This window comes from Lontra canadensis, unplaced genomic scaffold (genome assembly GCF_010015895.1).
Source record: "Lontra canadensis isolate GAN:19392208 unplaced genomic scaffold, GSC_riverotter_1.0 scaffold187, whole genome shotgun sequence".
Lineage (NCBI taxonomy): Eukaryota > Metazoa > Chordata > Mammalia > Carnivora > Mustelidae > Lontra > Lontra canadensis.
Genome location: NW_022631181.1, coordinates 1,005,599 through 1,023,521, shown reverse-complemented (window position 1 = coordinate 1,023,521; position 17,923 = coordinate 1,005,599). Strand labels below are relative to the sequence as shown.

The following is a 17,923-nucleotide window of genomic DNA, read 5'->3' as shown; positions in this document are numbered from 1 at the left end:
CCAGATAGAGTGGGAAGTCACTTAACCATTAAATCATTTTTGCCTATGGTTGTTGGTTCCTTCATCTACAAAACGGACGACTACCATATTATTCTGGGGCTCCTACTGTAATCTGAAGCCTACAAATCGATACGAAATGCTTCTTTCATTGGGAGCCAGCCCACAATCCTCCAATAAAAGACACAAAATTCACTGAGAACTCAATTAGTTACTAGCCCTCACAGGGTTATACAAACACAAACACACAACTGTGAATGCTGAATAGGTCCTTACTCCTCATCATTCATTTATTCAAATATTTATTGACCTTTGGTCATGTGCTTGGGATCATGCCAGACATGGCAGACACAATGCTGAGCAAGGAGACCTGGCTCTAGCTCTCATGCAGCTTACAATCTGCTCAAAGACATGCATTATAACCAAACATTTACACTAACATTAATGTGCTGCTGGGACAAATGCTGGGATGGAGAAGCACACACAAAGGGAGTCAACAGCCAGGGCAAAGAACCACGTCTTAGTAATAACTTCAAAGAGCCTTCTCTCAGGATGCCTGGGTGGCTCGGTCAGTTAAGCTTCTGCCTTTGGCTCAGGTCATGATTCCAGGGTCCTGGGATTGAGTCTTACATCAGGTTTCCTGATCAGCGGGGAGTCTGCTTCTCCCTCTGCCTGCCTCTTCCCCGCTTGTGCTCTTTCTCTCTGACCCCCCCCCCCAAAAAAAAGGTTTCTCCCTATAAGTAGGGTGTTTGAAAAAAGAAAAAAAATAGGGAAAAAATTCAAATTATGTATCATTCCTTTTCAGATTAATAACTGGAGTCATGGCTTAAAATTAAGGTACTCTGCCCACAGACATACCCAGAGCTTGAAGGTAAACATACTGAGCTTGTGATTTCAAAATGAAATTAATACTGTTTAAATATAAATCTATGTCTCAGAATTTTCAGACATCCTATAGAAAGAGGAAAGTATAACTCTTAAAATCTTACCACCTTGGGCAAATCATTTTGTCTCATCCTTTTTGTAAAAATACAAATTATTTCGTTATCTGCACACCTCTCTTCAAAAGGAGTAGAGGACAAAAACCCCCACAGAATATCAGTATCTACAACAAAGTATAAGAAATGGGAAGAATGTAACTTCACTGAGGAAAATGCAGTTACAGCAAATAAATACTTTCCCACTACCCACTACCTTCCAAAGACCTCAGTTCTTAAGGAAAAAACATCATACATTTCATTTCACCAATAAAATGAACATACCTCGAGGGAAGTGAGATAAACAAATAAAGCCCTCTCTGAGGAGAAAACAGTTGGGCTAAGTATTTTGAGAGTGAATATTCTATTACTAGAAGCTTCTAGTTGGCAAATCTGTATGTAACACAACCCCCAATTCTACTTTCCTTCCAAACTGAATGAAGATTTGAAAAGAAAATTAGCCAATTCTTTATGTTAAATTAATTGGACTGCATAACAGAACTAAAAAAACAATTGCTACATGCCTCAAAAGAAAGTCAGAAGAGGGCGCCTGGGTGGCTCAGTGGGTTAAGCCGCTGCCTTCGGCTCGGGTCATGATCTCGGGGTCCTGGGATCGAGTCCCACATCGGGCTCTCTGCTCAGCAGGGAGCCTGCTTCTCTCTCTCTCTCTCTCTGCCTGCCTCTCTGTCTACTTGTGATCTCTCTCTGTCAAATCAATAAATAAAATCTAAAAAAAAAAAAAAAAGAAAATCAGAAGAATCCTCTTTAAAGTATTTTGAGTAGAAGACTAGCATAAAGATCAGGGGGCTTCCCATCCCTAATACTCTTTTAAAAGACTGCATTTATAACAAACAAGCAAAAAAAAAAAAAAAAAAAAAAAACAACCTAATTTAAAATTAGTAGTAATCTCTAAAAATTGCCAGAAATACACACATACGCACACACGCAATTACAAAACGATTTTTTTTAAGGTAGGCTCAATGCCCAACATGCTGCTTGAACTCATGACTATGAGAACAAGAGTCGACTGCTCTGGACGCCTAGGTGGCTCAATCAGTTAAACATCTGACTCTCTTTCTGTTCAGGTCGTGATCTCAGGGATGTGAGACTGAGCCACCACAGCCAGCTCCATGCTGGGCGTGGAGCTGCTTAAGATTCTCTCTCTCCCTCCCCACCTCCCTGTGCGGGCAATGCCCTCTCTCACTCTCACTCTACTAAAAAAGAAAAAAAGAGAGAGAGAGAGTCATATGCTCTACTAACTGAGCCACCCAGGTGCCCCTACAGAACAATTCTTATGATCACTTATTACAACTACAAAACAATTCTTTGTGATCACGCATCACTAATACAATATAAACGAAAGCCCATGGTTTTTCAAACTTTAATAATGCACAGATGAGGGCACCTGGGTGGTTCAGTCAGTGAAGAGTCTGCCTTAGACTCAGGTCATGATCCCAGGGTCCTAGGATGGAGTCCCACATCAGGTTCCCTGCTCAGGAGTAAGCCTGCTTCTCCCTCTCCCTCTGATGCTCCCCCCTCTTGTGCACTCTCTCTCGCTCTGTCAAATAAATAAAAATCTTTTTTAAAAACGCACAAATGAACCCCCAAATGATTCAACAGTTGGAATACTACATAGTTTGCCCTACCCAGTTTATGTCCATTTCTCAAGTCAGACGAATGCAAACACATTAAAACCTTGGAGCCCAGGAGCCTCTAAAAAGGGCTCTGTGATTCCCCTCAGGCTGGCCTGGAGGGCCCTCAGGACCCACTAGGGACACTGAACAGCCAGTCAATGCATTAAAGGATAAGAAACTTGAGAGGAGAAAGGAAAGAGAGCTCAATTTTCTCCATGTCTACCTTAACTATCAAATCCTCATCTTGATACAAATTATGGTTCTTTTCATAGCTATTTTAAGAAAAACTCACCAGATGAAAGCATGCTTCCACAGAGATGTTACTTCAATTGCTTCTAAAATCAAAGCTGCTAACTAAACCACAAAACAAAAGACTTAAAAACCCCAAACTACCAGTATTTTTAACTTATTCAAGAAGCCAGTAAAGTAAATTTGCAATGAAGCACCAATATGTAATGTCACCCTGTTTTTCATCAAAATTCATGCTGTAAATAATTAGAGCTCCAAAATGTGCTTTACAAATAAAACATGTTCTAATAAACAAACATGTACATACACACATACACACTTTGGTTACATATCTATAATGAAAATTATGGGGTTGGATTACCATTAAATAATTTAATAAGTAAATGTGTACAATTAGTAATCCTTCCACACCACAGAAAATGCCCCCTTCAACACAGTCATCGTCTAGTAAAATGGGAAGACTGACCATCTCTACCGCAAGCATATCACATTAAAACTGAAATTCAAGGGGCGCCTGGGTGGCTCAGTGGGTTAAAGGCTCTGTTTTTGGCTCAGGTCGTGGTCCCAGGGTCCTGGTATCAAGCCCCGCATCGGGTTCTCTGCTTGGCGGGGAACCTGCTTCCTCCTCTCTCTCTCTGCCTGCCTCTCTGCCTACTTGTGATCTCTCTCTCTGTCAAATAAATAAATAAAATCTTAAAAAAAACACAAAACTTTAAAAAAAAATGAAATTCAATTATTCAACTAACATTTATTGGACACCTACTGTGTGCCAGGCAGCATGCTGGGAAAGGAGACACAGAAAATGCAGAGTACTCTCTGCCTTCAAGGAATGTGAAAGATAGTGGTATTAGGTCTCACTTTCACAAACTGAAAAGTAATTCCATACAGATATTTTTAAATTTCTAATCATTTAACCCAAAATATAATTCAGAGGAATCCTTAACACTAGTGACATCCACAAATTACATTTTCATCTACCTTTGTAACTCCATATCAAAGCTATATTTATATTTTACATACATAGAATATATAGTCTATTATCATGACTTCCACAATCTGGGCCATTTCCTCTATCCATCTTACACTATTCCTCCTCTATTACACCTGTTCCAAATCAGCCAAGTGCTAATTTATACATCCTTAGGGCCTCAACTCCATGTCCCATAGATGCTGACTCTCCAACACCTACCTTGTCCTCTCAACTCCCATGGAGCTCAGTCCCACATGGAATTCAGTATTGAAAAATATATACTTGAGGGGCACCTGGCTGGCTCTGCCGGTGGAGACATGACTCTTGATCTCAGGGTTTTAAGTTTGAACCCCACATTAGGCATAGATATTACTTTAAAAAAAAAGGAATTATACACTTGAGGGCTAGAAGAAGTCTGTAACATATTTTTTAAACTATTACACATTTTAAAAGCAAGTAAAATACTTAATACATAAAAATGTTTGAATGAGTTCTTGGAAACCAGACAATCCAAACCTCTCAGGCAACAACGAAAAAAGAGAGGTGAGGGGCGCCTGGGAGGCTCAGTGGGTTAAAGCCTCTGCCTTTGGCTCAGGTCATGATCCCAGGGTTCTGGGATCGAGCCCCGCATGGGGCTCTCTGCTCAGCAGGGAGCCTGCTTCCGCCTCTCTCTCTCTCTCTGCCTGCCTCTCTGCCTACCTGTGATCTCCATCTGTAAAATAAATAAATAAATAAATAAATAAATAAATAAAAAGAGGTGAATTATTTCTTATTGTTTGAAGGGGCTTTTTGGTAAGAGTTGATAAGGAACAGAAATACACAGATCAGTGCCTAGCTCTGGCCAGTACAGGCCGACCCAATTTACAGCCATTACCCTGCCCTGATCCACTCCTCAAAGGTCACAGAAACCAAGTCACTGCTAAAACTTAACACCCTTTCCAGAGCGGTTTCCAAAAGGAAAGGGACGGAAAAAAGGGATCATGAGTATTTCAGGGGGAAAAAAAAAAAAAAAAGCAAACGAACTGTTTTAGAGGTTAACAGGAAGAACCTTTCAAAAGCAGGCAAGGCTTCTTCCTGATTCCAGGTATGAGAGCTAGCCTCTCTATATAGGCTCTCCCTGATCCCACACGCCTTAGCTCAACTTTTCCCCTGAAACCTTGTTGCACTGACTGAAGGCCAAAATTTTAGAGAGATGATCTATAACAGGAATATTCCTTTTTAAAAGTATTAATATTGGGGCACCTGGATGGTTCAGCTGGTTAAGTGTCTGACTCTTGATTTCAGCTAAGGTCATGATCTCAGGGTTGTGAGATCAAGCCCGAGTCTGGCTCTGCGCTCAGTGTGGAACTCTCTCTCCCTCTCCCCACTCCGCATTTCCTCTTAAAAAAAAAAAAAAAAAAAAGAAAAAAGAAATTAACAACAATAAAAATATTAATATTGTACCTCTGAAAGGATAAAGAGATGTGAGGAAAATAATCTAATTAAAGCCCATAGTCATCCTAACACTGGCTACCAACAGTGGTAGCAACAGTGGTACCAACTAGGCTACTAACAGTGGTAGCCTAGAAGTGACTGTGGCAATCCAGGAACACATTAGTAGAAATGAATTTGAACCATATGCTTTACAGCTTAACAGGGGAGCAGAAGCTTCCAATGAAGAAAGGAGGATGAAGCCTGTGGAGGGCTGCCAGGGCAGGAGGCTACCAGATGCCAGCACGGGCTGGTCGGGGTAGAACACGGTTCCTCCCCTCTGTTTTACAGGACTCCACGATCACCATGAAAAGGTGAAAAACCTGTGGCTGTGAATTAAACACATTTCTTCAGTCTAGGCTGGGAACTTGCCCACCACTTGTAATTCTAAATCTATACCATAAATGCCATCTGAGTTCCAAATAGCTGAGATCAACTTTGGAACACAACCCAGTTCCGGGTTGAGGACTGAATGAACACAGCGCCTGCAATACAGAAACTGCATCTGGGCTCTCAACCATTCAGTCTTAGAAAACCGCATGGTTCACAACCATCCTTTGCAGGTGATACCCATTATTTGTTCCTCGTGACAATTTCAGCCCAGTGCATGCAAGGTATCTCTATGTGGTGTAAGAACAAAATGAAACTCTCAGGGTACTAAAGAACCAAAAACTTCTAACTTATCTTTACCTATAGTAGCAGTGTAAAGCAGCAACAGCTTGGATAAGAAAGGAAGTCCAAGGTTACTCTATTTCTAAAACAGACAACATGCATCTTACTGAATACCACCCACAGGAGCTATGGCCGGCCCTTGCTGGCCGGGGCCCCTCTTTTGCTTGCCAAGAAAAACCAGGATGACAATGTTTAGCTAAAGACACTACTAACCACAAAATTAATTCACCGTCTAGCTTGTAAAGTGATGGGTCTCCCAATAAATTCTTCCGCTTAAGGGAGAGGACAGCTCAAGTTTACATGTGTTTCTCGGCAGCACTCACGCAGCATTTGAGTTTTTGCATTTGTAAGTCAGGCTCAATTCTTTAAGCTCCTAAGAATGAAAGGAATTACAATCTTTAACTAGAAAAAAATGATTGACCATTATGAAAAGGAATTTAATTATCTTTCATGTGAAGTAAGCAAACAAGGGTGAGTAAACATTTGTCCTGAGGAGGAGGTAGGTGCTTGTGAATTCTGTCAAGAACCCCTACAGTATCAAGAGTGGAAAACACCCCCTCCAAAGGCAGCACTCTCCCCTCACTTCCTTTCCCATATGTGTTTACAGCCTTTCACAAAACTGAAAAATTACATCTCTGTTCATGCAGCATGAAGACCTCAGCACCTCTCAGAATATAGGCACACACATCTGACTCCACAATGGGGCAAAAAAGGCTCCTGCACCAAACAGCCCTGTCTGTGCCCAGATTCCCAGTCTGTCTTGGTTCCATGGAGCCAGAAAAACCACACTGTAAAGCTGTGATCAACTTCTGCTGATCCTAAAGCGTTTTCACTATGCCTGTTACAATCTGTGTAGTTCCAGTACCCGCGTGTTGCTCTTATCAAAATTAGTGTCTCCATATGCATATGGCCTAATGGTGCCGATTATTCTGGCAAGACACAATGCAAAGGCACCTTTGCAATATTAATTGGTCTTTGAAACTTTTGAGATAAATACCTACAACGACTGTTTACTAACAGTCAGATTATAAGACTGAGGAAATAAAAACGGATTTTTTTTACATTAAAACTAAGAAATCAAATCTACCAAAGGCTTATCCAAGAGATCCAAGGAATCTCTTGGATAAGCATCTTAAAAGACCTGAATATCTGGACAAATCTGATAGGGTAAATAAAATACATGCACATTCTAAAGATGTGAAAAAAGACACAAACATTGGTACAAACTACTGATAGCGATGATAAACTGAAGAGGCAAACTCTGTTGAGGAGGTCTGGCAAAAGACCGTGGTGTAAGGTTAAGAGGGAACTGGTGCATTCGGTCAAGGACTGAGAAGAGAAAGTACATCAGGTTCACACTGTTTTTAAAAAAAAAAATTGACAAGACACTATAATTCGACACAACCAACTCTAAAAATAAATTTCACAAGACACATGGAAGGAGGTGGAAGGCAGTTGGGGGAAGAGGGATGGAACAGTTAAGTTCCTGATATTGGGCAAGTCTCTCATGCCCCTATGACAATAGTACCTTCCACCGTTAAGAGGAGGAATTGACCAACAAGGTACTTTCCACTCTGTGATTCAGAATCACCAGGGAGCACAAGCCCAGGCAGATGTATTTATAAAGGTCTACAGATGATCCGGCAGATGTATTTATAAAGGTCTACAGATGATCCTCATGGATAGCCAAGAATGAGGACCTCTGGGGGCGCCTGGGTGGCTCAGTCAGTAAAGCGGCTGACTTTGGCTCAGGTCACAATCCCAGGACCCTGGGATCAAGCCCCACATCACATCAGGCTCTCTGCTTAGTGGGGAGCCTGCTTCTCCCTCTCCATCTGCCTGCTGCTTCCCACGCTTCTGCTCTCTCACTCACTCTCTGACAAATAAGTACAATCTTTTTCTTTTTCAAAGATTTTGTTTATTTGTCAGAGAGAGAGAGAGAGAGAGAGCACAAGCATGGGGAACAGCAGAGGCAAGGGGAGAAGCAGGCTCCCCACTGAGCAGGGAGCCCGACGCAGGACTCTATCCCAGGACCCTGGGATCACGACCTGAGCTGAAGAAAGATATTTAACCACCTGAGCCATCCAGGAGTCCCACAAAAAAAATCTTAAAAAAAAAATAAAAAATAAAAAAAAAAAAAAGAATGAGGACCTCTAGACTCGAGAAATAATCTCCCAAACACCTTAAAATGATATATTCTTAGAAAGGCAGCAAGAGGGGCACCTGGGTGGCTCAGTGGGTTAAGCCTCTGCCTTCGGCTCAGTGGGTTAAGCTTCTGCCTTCAGTTCAGGTCATGATCTCAGGGTCCTGGGATTGAGCCCTGCATTGGGCTCTCTGCTCAGCAGGGAGCCTGCTTACCCCCTCCCTCTGCCTACTTGTGATCTCTTTGTGTCAAATAAATATATAAAATCTTTTAAAAAAGAAAAAAAAAGGTAGTAAGATACTGGCGCTTTGTATGATCCATGTTCATAATTTTAAAAAAATTAATATAGGCAATTTCATGACCAAAGGGGGAGGATATGTATTATGAAATTATTGCCTTCAGTCATACAAAATATATCCATCTGTATTCTACTTTCTCTCACTCTGACCTTTGCATTAATTTGACATGATTTCTCTTTATTGTGGCAAACAGGGGGAACCATTTTTGTTACTAATGTGAAATTCATATGACAGGCCCAGTTTAACATCCCATGTAGCTACTGAGGCTCTTTCCCACACAGAACGTTAGTTTATCACAACACTGCCATTAACATTATAACCAGATGAGAGTCTTAGGCACTGCAGCGCAATCTCCTTCCAAACCCTAAAAAGATATCAATCTTTTCCAGGAACTAAACATTTTTCCTTAAAATAGACAGACTGAATACAAAGGAGCCCTGAATAAGAGAACCTTGTCTAAATAGACATTTCTAATACAGACAGAGGCAAAAAGAAAACAAAACCTTGCCTCATCTTTAAAATTACCTTCCTAACCTAAAATTAGACAGTCTTCCCCTCTTCAGTAATTCAAGTTTGATTCAAAGTCTAAAATGCCGAGGTGGGAGTGGGAATCCATACATTAATAGCTTAATTTCAGAAGTAAAATGTATTAGACTTACTCTATTTGATTCTCCCCTGTTCCATTCATTAACAGACGTTAAGAGGGATGACAGAGGGAATACAAATTTATTCATGGTCTACTTGCTAGTCCAGTAAGGAACCATTAGCATCCCTCACCACAGAAGAGAAAGCAGGCTCAGGGAGGTGGGATAACTGGGCAGTCACAGCTATTAAGAAGTGGAGCCATTGGTGCCTGGGTGGCTCGGTGGGTTAAAGCCTCTGTCTTCTGCTCGGGTCGTGATCTTGGGGTCCTGGGATCGAGGCACGCATCAGGCTCTCTGCACAGCAGTGAGTCTGCTTCCCCCTTCCACTCTCTCTCTGCCTGCTTGTGATCTCTGTCTGTCCAATAAATAAATAAATAATCTTTAAAAGAAAAACAGCAGCAGCAGCAGCAGCAGCAGCAATGTTCCCAAATGGCCAGCTGGTTTCTCCTAATTCTCAAGATACTAGCCAGGGCGTCTCAGTAGCTCAGTCAGTTGAGCGTCCGATTCTTGATTTCAGCTCAGGTCATGATCTTGAAGTCGTGAGATCAAGCCCCACCATCAGGATCCACGCTCAGCATGTTGTCTGCTTGAGGTTCTCTCTCTCCCTCTCCCTCCCACCCCAGCACACACACACTCTCTCTAAAATAAATAAATACATCTTTAAAAAAAGAGAGATACTAAGCAGAGTATTTTCAATGAAACTATTAAGAGTGAACATCGGAGCACAAAACATTTTTTTTTCTCTTCTCTGAGAGAAGCAAGAGAGCATGAACAAAAGAATGAAAGGCAAGAAGGCTTTTGCCCTGAAAACCTAGTTTACACCCATCATCAGGTGTACACAGGGGTGGTTCCAGTACTGACTGACTCAGTACCATCAGGGCTGGCCTGCTGCCTTTGGTGTGGCTAAGTTATACTAAACTAAAAATGTTCCTCGGCCATCTGTCCTACTAAGAAGGCACTTTTCATTAGGGGGAAAGAACCTGGATGAGAAGGTTCTGCCCTCAGGAAAATGTTTCAAATGCTTGGTTTTCCATCTGAGCAATTTTTTGGCAAGAGGTGGACTTGGGTGCCAGAAAGACAGGGGGGGAATACCCCTGTACTTTGTTACTTTACACAGGCAACAGAGATGTAAATAATCATCAGAGAAACTCACTGACCTCAAGATATTTCCAATTAACTTCAATAATCCTTCATTCAGCAAATAACCCAAAGGCACCGGAGACCAAGCTGTGAGCAAGGGAATCTTGGTATAACGTGTCAGGTACCTCTCTCTCATATTCTGGCTTCTATGGAAGGCGCTTTCAGACAGTAAACTCAAGTTCAGGTCTAGTTCCCTGCAGCAGACAGTAGTGATGAACGTTTGATGTGTGAGGACATGGACAATGTCTGCCCACAGGGATGAGGAAAGTTTCATGAAGGATCCCAAAGGACAAGAGGGATTCAGCAGATTGGGGCGGAGGGTAAGTTCATCACAAGATGGTCTGAAGCCTGAGAAGTTTCAGGAAGCAGCAACAGAGATGAAAACATAGGAAGGAGAGTAGCAAGAGGTGAGGCAGGCCGAAATCAGAGACACCCTGATCCACAGCCACATGAAGAAGTCTTGAAGTTTAACCACAGACAGGACGTGGAAGGCCACCAGAGGATTTAAACAGGGGAATGGCATGTTCCTGATGAACCCTTTATGATACAGAACTAATTTAAATCGTTTCCTAACACTTTCACATTTGGTTTTTAATTTATAGAACCAAAATACTGGTGGGGATGTGACTTAAGGTCAAGTAACTTAAAAAAAAAAAAAAAAAAAAAAAGATTTATTTGAGAGACAGCAAGAGAGCACAAGCAGAGGGAGAGATGGGGGTGGGGGGTGGAGAAGCAGGCTCCCCACAGAGCAGGAGCCTGATGAGGGGCTCAATCCCAGGACCCTGAGATCAGGACCTGAGCCAAAGGCAAATGCTTAACCAAATGAGCCAGCCAGGGACCCAAGGTTTAACTTCTAACTCCGTTATCAACTGACTCCATTATGCATAAATTGGACTTTACCAAAATTAAGAACTTCTGTGCTTCAAAGGACACCCTCAAGAAAGCAAAACGGCATCTCACAGAATCAGAGAAAAATTCTGCAAATCATACATCTGATAAGATATTACGTAACTGGAATATATAAATAACTCATAACAATAAGAGGATAATCCAATTTAAAAATAAGAAAAGCATCTAAATATAAATAAAGATTTCTCCAGAGAAAATATTCAATTGTCTGCTAATTACTTCAGAAGATGCAGGACATCATTTGCCATCAGGGAAATGCAAATCAAACCACCATGATATACTGCTTCACACCCACTAGGATGGCTAGAGTCAAAAAGTAAGAGAGTAACACTGTTGACAAGAACGAGGAGAAACTGAAACCTTTATACAATGCTGATGGAATTGTAAAATGATGCAGTTGCTTTGGAAAACAGTCTGGCAGTTCCTCTAACAGTTAAACACAGAGTAACCAATATGACCCAGCAAGTCCCAAGAGAAATGAAAACAAGTCCACATAGAAACTTGTACAGGAATGTTCATAGTAGCATTATGCGTAACAGCCAAAAGGGGGAAAGACCCAAACAACCACCAACTAATGAATGGATAAACAAAATATGGTATATCCACACAGTGGAGTATTACTCGACCATTAAAAAAATATAGTACAGATACATGGTAAAACATAAATAACCCTTGAAAACCCTTATACTTAATAAGAGACACAAAAGACCCCATATGAATTATCCCATTTATATGAAATGTCCAAAATACGCAAATCCAGAGACAGAAAATAGATTCGTGGCTGCCTAGAACGGGGGAGGGAGGAGAACAGCAGGGCTGGAGGACCACTAATAGGTACGGGGTTTCTTTTTGGACTCATGAGCATGCTCTAAAACTACGGTGATGACTGCACAATTCTGTGACTATAATAAAAACCACTGAATTGTACAATTTAGACAGGTGAACTGTATGGTATGTGAATTATATCTCAAAAAGAAGTTACAAAACAAAAAAAGATTCTATTATGTATTACTGAAGTACAAATAAGCTCTCAAAAAGGAATAAAGAACTTTGTTCACTCATTTTAAAGGATCCAAACTAGGGCAAAGAAAACCCAGAGAGATTCTATTACTTAAGATTCTAGGTACTAGGTCATACTGAAATATTCATGAGGATTTCCATGTTTTAATACAGAAAAGACATTTAAGTTGAAAAAGACAGAGAAGTACGAAAAAGTTTTTGTAACTCAGAAACAGAGTAACACAGGGAAGTCACCAAATGGAAAACAAACATGGATTTGTACCCTGCATAGGAAAGAGGCACCCAAATTTATTACTGTTCCACCTCTGAGAAAGTCAAAGGCGAAACAGCCCAGTTATAATATCTGTTTCTAGGGGCACCTTGGTGGCTTAGTCGGTTGAAAGTCTGCGTTCGGCTCAGATCATGATCCGGGGATCCAGGGATTGGGCCCCAAGTCTGGTTTCCTGCTTTGTGGGGAGCCTGCTTTACCCTCTGCCTGCTGCTTCCCCTGCATGTGCGCTCTCTCCCACTTTTTTCTCTCTGACAAATAAATACAATCTTAAAAAAAAAAAAAGTTTCTAAAGCACCAGTTTGTGACAAATCAAAGTATTAAATAATTTGTCATTCCAGTTACATAACTGAGAGCTGATAATTCATCCTTTTGAACATTCCATTTCACACACTGGTGTGATTCTCTTCCTCATGGTTGGAGTAGGTCCCAAAAGTGACAGGTGCATTAAACATAAAATGTAAATCAAAAAATCCAACAATGTTTTAAAAAGTACTATGTGCCACCCTGAACCTAATCCAGAACTATGTAAAGTAACAGACATAAATGCTAATTAGCACAATCTGCAGGCAAAGTAACAAATGAACATGAAATATTCAATACTGTGAGCAGTGTGATAGCTCACTGCTATGTGTCTATTAAAATTCAACAGGCTTCACTGTACCTTCCACAAATAATCAAAAATAAGTATGGACAAGGCACATTCTGCATTTGTCAAAAAGGTGTGTACCCGACCTTTATACCAATCTTTGTTCAATCCTCAGTACACATGACTATCACCTACCACAAAACAGTGCATGTCATGGAGGCCTAACATTGAACAGAATTCCCAGTTTTATTTCACTTCCCCCCAAGTAGTTATGCAACCTCTCAGACCTAAGGGTTACTAACCAGACTTCACATCCACACACTGTCTCTTAAGTGTATCTCCACTCAAAAAAATAAAAATAAAATATAAAAAAATGACTTTCCTTAAGTTAATTTTCTGAAATATACAAAATCAAGGCCAAAACAGATTTTTCCCATTTCTTCAGTTTTATAGGGAATGCAGAAAGTGAAGATATATAAACAGATATCTACTTGCCTTCACAAATGAACAGACGGTACAAAGCAACTGCTTATAATCATGTTTTTGTCTATTCTACCAGGCCCTGGTGTTAGGAGAGAATTCTGCCAGATAAGGACAATGAAATGCATTATTATATAGAGTGACTAAGAGCCCTACAAGTACTGTTTTAGAATGTAATCCCAGGCAGAATGGCTGCGGTAAAAGGGCCTAATATTTTGTAATAACTATTACCAAAAGTAAAGACATTGGCCACTCAGTACCAGTTTAAAAACACTCACTACATCCAATTCTGTTTAAATGTCTTATAGGAAAGAAAGGCCTTTGTATCTTTCTACCCTGGGGGAGATGAACAACTTGCAATTTGCTTCTCACCCTGAATCCCACGTTAGCAACATGTAGAGCAAGTACTTCAGACGCCACAAAACAAGGGCAGCCTACATTAAGGCCAAATATAGGATGTGATTCTAAACCACGATGCAGTAAAGCCTACGTTTCCTTTTCCAGCGATCAAAACCCTTTGAACACTCCCAAAAAAGGACGGCAGGGCCAGCGCCTCCCTCCAAGAGGAAGCCCCTTTCTTCTCGGCTCTCCCTAGCAGCCTGCCACTTCCCCCAACACATTCAAATCATTTGAGAGACAGAGAGCTGGTGTGTGCGCGCCGGTGGGGACAGGCGGGAGGGAGAGCTGGGTTCCTGCATTTCCACCCTCTACATCTGACCTCATCACCAGTCATTTAGGCGCAGCGGAGCCCCACCTGCACCTCGCTCCTTTTGACTGCGTCCCTCGCCAGCTGCTCCGCTATTAGGGGAGCACATCTCTGAATCACCCGGTTCACTCCGACGCTCCAGTCCCCCAACCCTGCCGCGTTCCAGCTCCGCTCTTCCTCTCCCAACAACCGCTCTCCCCCCGCCCCCCCACGCCAGCCCTGGCCCTCCCAGCCCGCCACTCCCCACCGCTCGGGTCCTCGCTCTCCCAAGCCGCCCCCGACCACATTACTCCAGTTCTAGCCGAGCCCGGCCCTTCCCGACCCCCGAGCTAGATCTTTAGGACCCGGAGCCGGCCTCGCACCCACAGCCAGCCACCCTCGGGCTAGACCGCCGCCCTCGCCCCTCCCACGCAGGGCCCCAGCTCGCCCTGGCCCCACGTGAGCCGGTCCCCTGGCCCCCCACCCACTCGCTCCCTGGGGCAACTCAAACCCCGCCCCCAGGCCCGGCGCCCCCGACTCGGCGCCCTAACCCCGAACAGCCCCTCCCCACCCCAGACCCCACCCAGCCAGGCGGGTCCCCAATCCCTAAAACCCTTCCTCAGACAGCTCCTCCCCACCCGACCCGGGGTTGTTCACCGGCCGGGAGGCGTCTGGACCCCCGAAAGCCGCCCCTGGGCAGCCTCCTCCCCACAGGGATCCCGGTTCACCCTCCCCAGGCCAAGCGGTTCCGTCCCGAACCTCCGGCAGCAGCCCCTGCTCCAACCCGCTGCACACCGGCCGTGGAGGAGGGGGCGGCCCAAGGGTCTGCGCCCCGCGCGCCCACTAGAGCCCACTCCCCTCCACTGGGCCCTGCTCCACGCCCCGCCGGCTCCTGTCAGCCGGCGCCGGCACATGCTGAGAGGACCGGTCGGCCCGCCAGCTCGCTCCCGAGCGGCCCCGCAAGGCGCGCGCTGCTCACCAGGGCCGAGATGCCTGAGGCGCCGCCGCCGAAGTCCCGGCTGCAAAGCCCAGCGAAGCCTCTAACCGCTGCCGCCTCCCGCCTGGCACTGAGCACCGCGCGGGGGAGGGGCGCGGGCAGCCGCCGCCGCCACCGCCGCCGCACGCAGACTCCGCCCCCGCCCCGCGCCGCGCCCAACCAAAGGGCCCTAGGGCTCGGCCCGTCACGCCCACTTCCGGGAGGGAAAGCCCACTTCCCACCCCTGGTTACACGCCCCACTCTCGTTAGCGCCCCCTCTGGTCGCGCCGAGGGATGCCGGTGGGCTGCGGAGGAAGGCGGTACCCAAGCACACGCACCGCCTACTAGTCAAGCCGGAGGGCCACGCCCATGGGCGCTCCCTAGCCACGCCCGCTGCTCCTCAGAACCGGGAGCTCCGCCCACTGGCCCGCCTCGGCTCTGTAGGGCCACATCCCCCGGATCCTCAAAGATGCTTCCAGACCCCCTCAAAACCGGAACATCAGCTCCCCTGAGCCTGCCCACTGCCCCATCCAAACCCTTAGCAGGCCTCCTGGCTCTCTAAGCCTTCCTCCCCTCCCACTGCGTCCGAACTGGCCCAACGGCGCCACAAAACCCCGCCCCTCTGCTGGAAGCCCCACCCACGGACCCAACCCGATTCTCGGCATCACAAGCCCCGCCCACTGCCTATCTAAACCTTGAATCTCCAAGCCCCGCCCCGAATTCTCCAACTCCCACCTTTGCGAGCCAAAGTTCCGCCCCCTCTCCCATCACACCCTCCTCCCACCACCACCTCTGGGGACTGCTAGCACTCCACCCGTCCCTCCGCTTTCCGTGGTCGCATTCCTAGCACAGGGTGGCTGTCCCTGGGCTTGGCCACACCACTCCCTAAGGAGGTCCCGTCTTGACCCTATTTCGCAGGTGAGGAACAGGTTCTTCCCTTCTTTTGCCGGCCAAAGTCCCTCACCCGTTTGCTCAGTAGCTGGGCCGCCCAGGTCAAAGAGCAGCTGATTCGAGTCCCAAACTTTGCTGCTATCAGACTGTGTCCTGTGTCAGTTCCCTTCACCTCTTCAGGCCAGAATTTCCTGATCTTTAGCGAAAACTTGTCCTGTTATTCGTCAGAGCCCCTTTCAGAAATAACCAAGTTCGGAACTACCGAAATTCGGAACTGAATGAACAAAGCAGGCCTGCCGAGGGGTGGCTACTTCCCAAAGCAAGCATCTTCGCATTTTTCATCCTAAGCATTAGCCTCAGAAATATGTGTTAGGTAAATTATGGTCCATCCAAACCAAAAGAGGTATAACAGCAACTTACTGATCCTCTCTAGGCCTCAGTTTCTTCATCAGTAACATAGGGATTGTGGCAGCCACTTCCGGAAGGATTCCGTGAGCTCAGTAACGCACTTAGCAGGCTGGCTAACTTGTGATGAGTCCTCAGCAAATGATGCTGCCACTGCAGGGCCTTGGCAAAGGGCGGGGTGGGGGGGGGGAGTTTTCTTTTGCCTTCAAGCAGCCACTCACAGGAGCACCCCTTCCACAGCAACTTACTAGCTGTTGCTGCTCATGTCATTTAAATGAGGTGAAGTTGGGGAAGCACCCAGGCAATTTGGTCATGCACAGAAACCATCGGCTGTTATCATGATTCCTATTTTTAGTGAAACAAGGGCATTGTTAGCAGCGGAGCTCTGAGTGGTTTGGGGGGAAATGAAGGTTGATGCAAGTGCTTTGCGAAGGAACCGGGAACCAAACTAACTTACTCTTTGGGAACAGATCATTGCTTACATTGAACATCACTTACATTTGCCAGGCACTATATGAGTGCTTTGAACACAAAATCTCCTGAAATTCCTCCAACAATCCAATGGCTACAAAAACAATTCTTTTTTCTTAAGAACTCATTTATTAATTTGAGCAGACTCCCCACTGAGCATGTAGACGACGATTCAGGGCTACATCCCAGGGACCCCAAAACCAGGACCTGAGGCAAAGGCAGATGCCTAACCGACTGAGCCACCAAGGTGTCCCTGCAGAAATGATTCTTAATCCCCATCTATAAAGGTGAAGAAAATAAGAAATTAATTTCTCAAGTTCACACAACTTGAGCCAGGCAGAGCTAAAGATAAAAGCCACATCCCTCTAATGGCAGAACTCTGGACCCACTGTGGGTTAGTCATTCCATTAAACTGCCTCTATGGCAGCAAGAAAGAATAGAAAAAACAGCGACTTTGGATCCTGGTGGCCTTGGCCTTAACTTCAAGCTCCCCTACGTACCCACCTCATGACCTTGGGCAAATCATTTTCCCCTCTCTGGCCTTACTCTCTTTATCTATATGGTGGGGTTCATCCAAATGCTTACTTCGGGGTGGGGTTTTAAAGATTGAAAGATCTAGATTCAGTGAATTAAGGCACAGCAAAGCATCCTGCACAGTGCCTGCCACACAGCAGATGTTTAAAACTTGTTGATTCACTTAGCCCAGTTTTCTCAATGATGAAATCAGAAGTAAAATTTTCCATGACGCCAATTTCCCCCAGATGACAGTACCAGAGAGGACTGGACTACACTGAGAAAGAAAGTTCCTGAGGCCTTTGCCTTCCGGGTGCCTGTTTCAATTCCTAGTTTTATCCCCAGGTTGAGAGTGGTGATTCTTACTCAAGAAACAAGGCCATCTCACCACCCCACCCCACACCTGTCCTGGATGTGGTCAGCTGAGAGCTGCTACTCCCAGAAAGAGCAGGAAGATTGTGCAACCCTTTGCCCGGAAAAAACCCAGCATCTCCCTGTTCTTGAATCCACAGCAAAGCCGC

The 17,923-nt window shown here is 44.8% G+C and overlaps 1 protein-coding gene across 2 annotated transcripts in view; it reads right to left on the bottom strand.

Annotated features, from left to right (window-relative positions):
- CORO1C (coronin 1C) overlaps positions 1-15,198 on the bottom strand; it is a 76,407-nt gene extending 61,209 nt beyond the window's left edge. Inside the window, exon 1 of one of the 2 annotated variants that reach the window (XM_032847370.1) lies at positions 15,126-15,198. The gene's annotated coding sequence lies outside the window, so the exon portion shown is untranslated. Of the gene's footprint in view, positions 1-6,198; positions 6,216-15,125 lie in introns of those variants that run through there. The other variant, XM_032847372.1, reaches the window with a different exon arrangement.
- Positions 15,199-17,923: the final 2,725 nt, after the last annotated feature.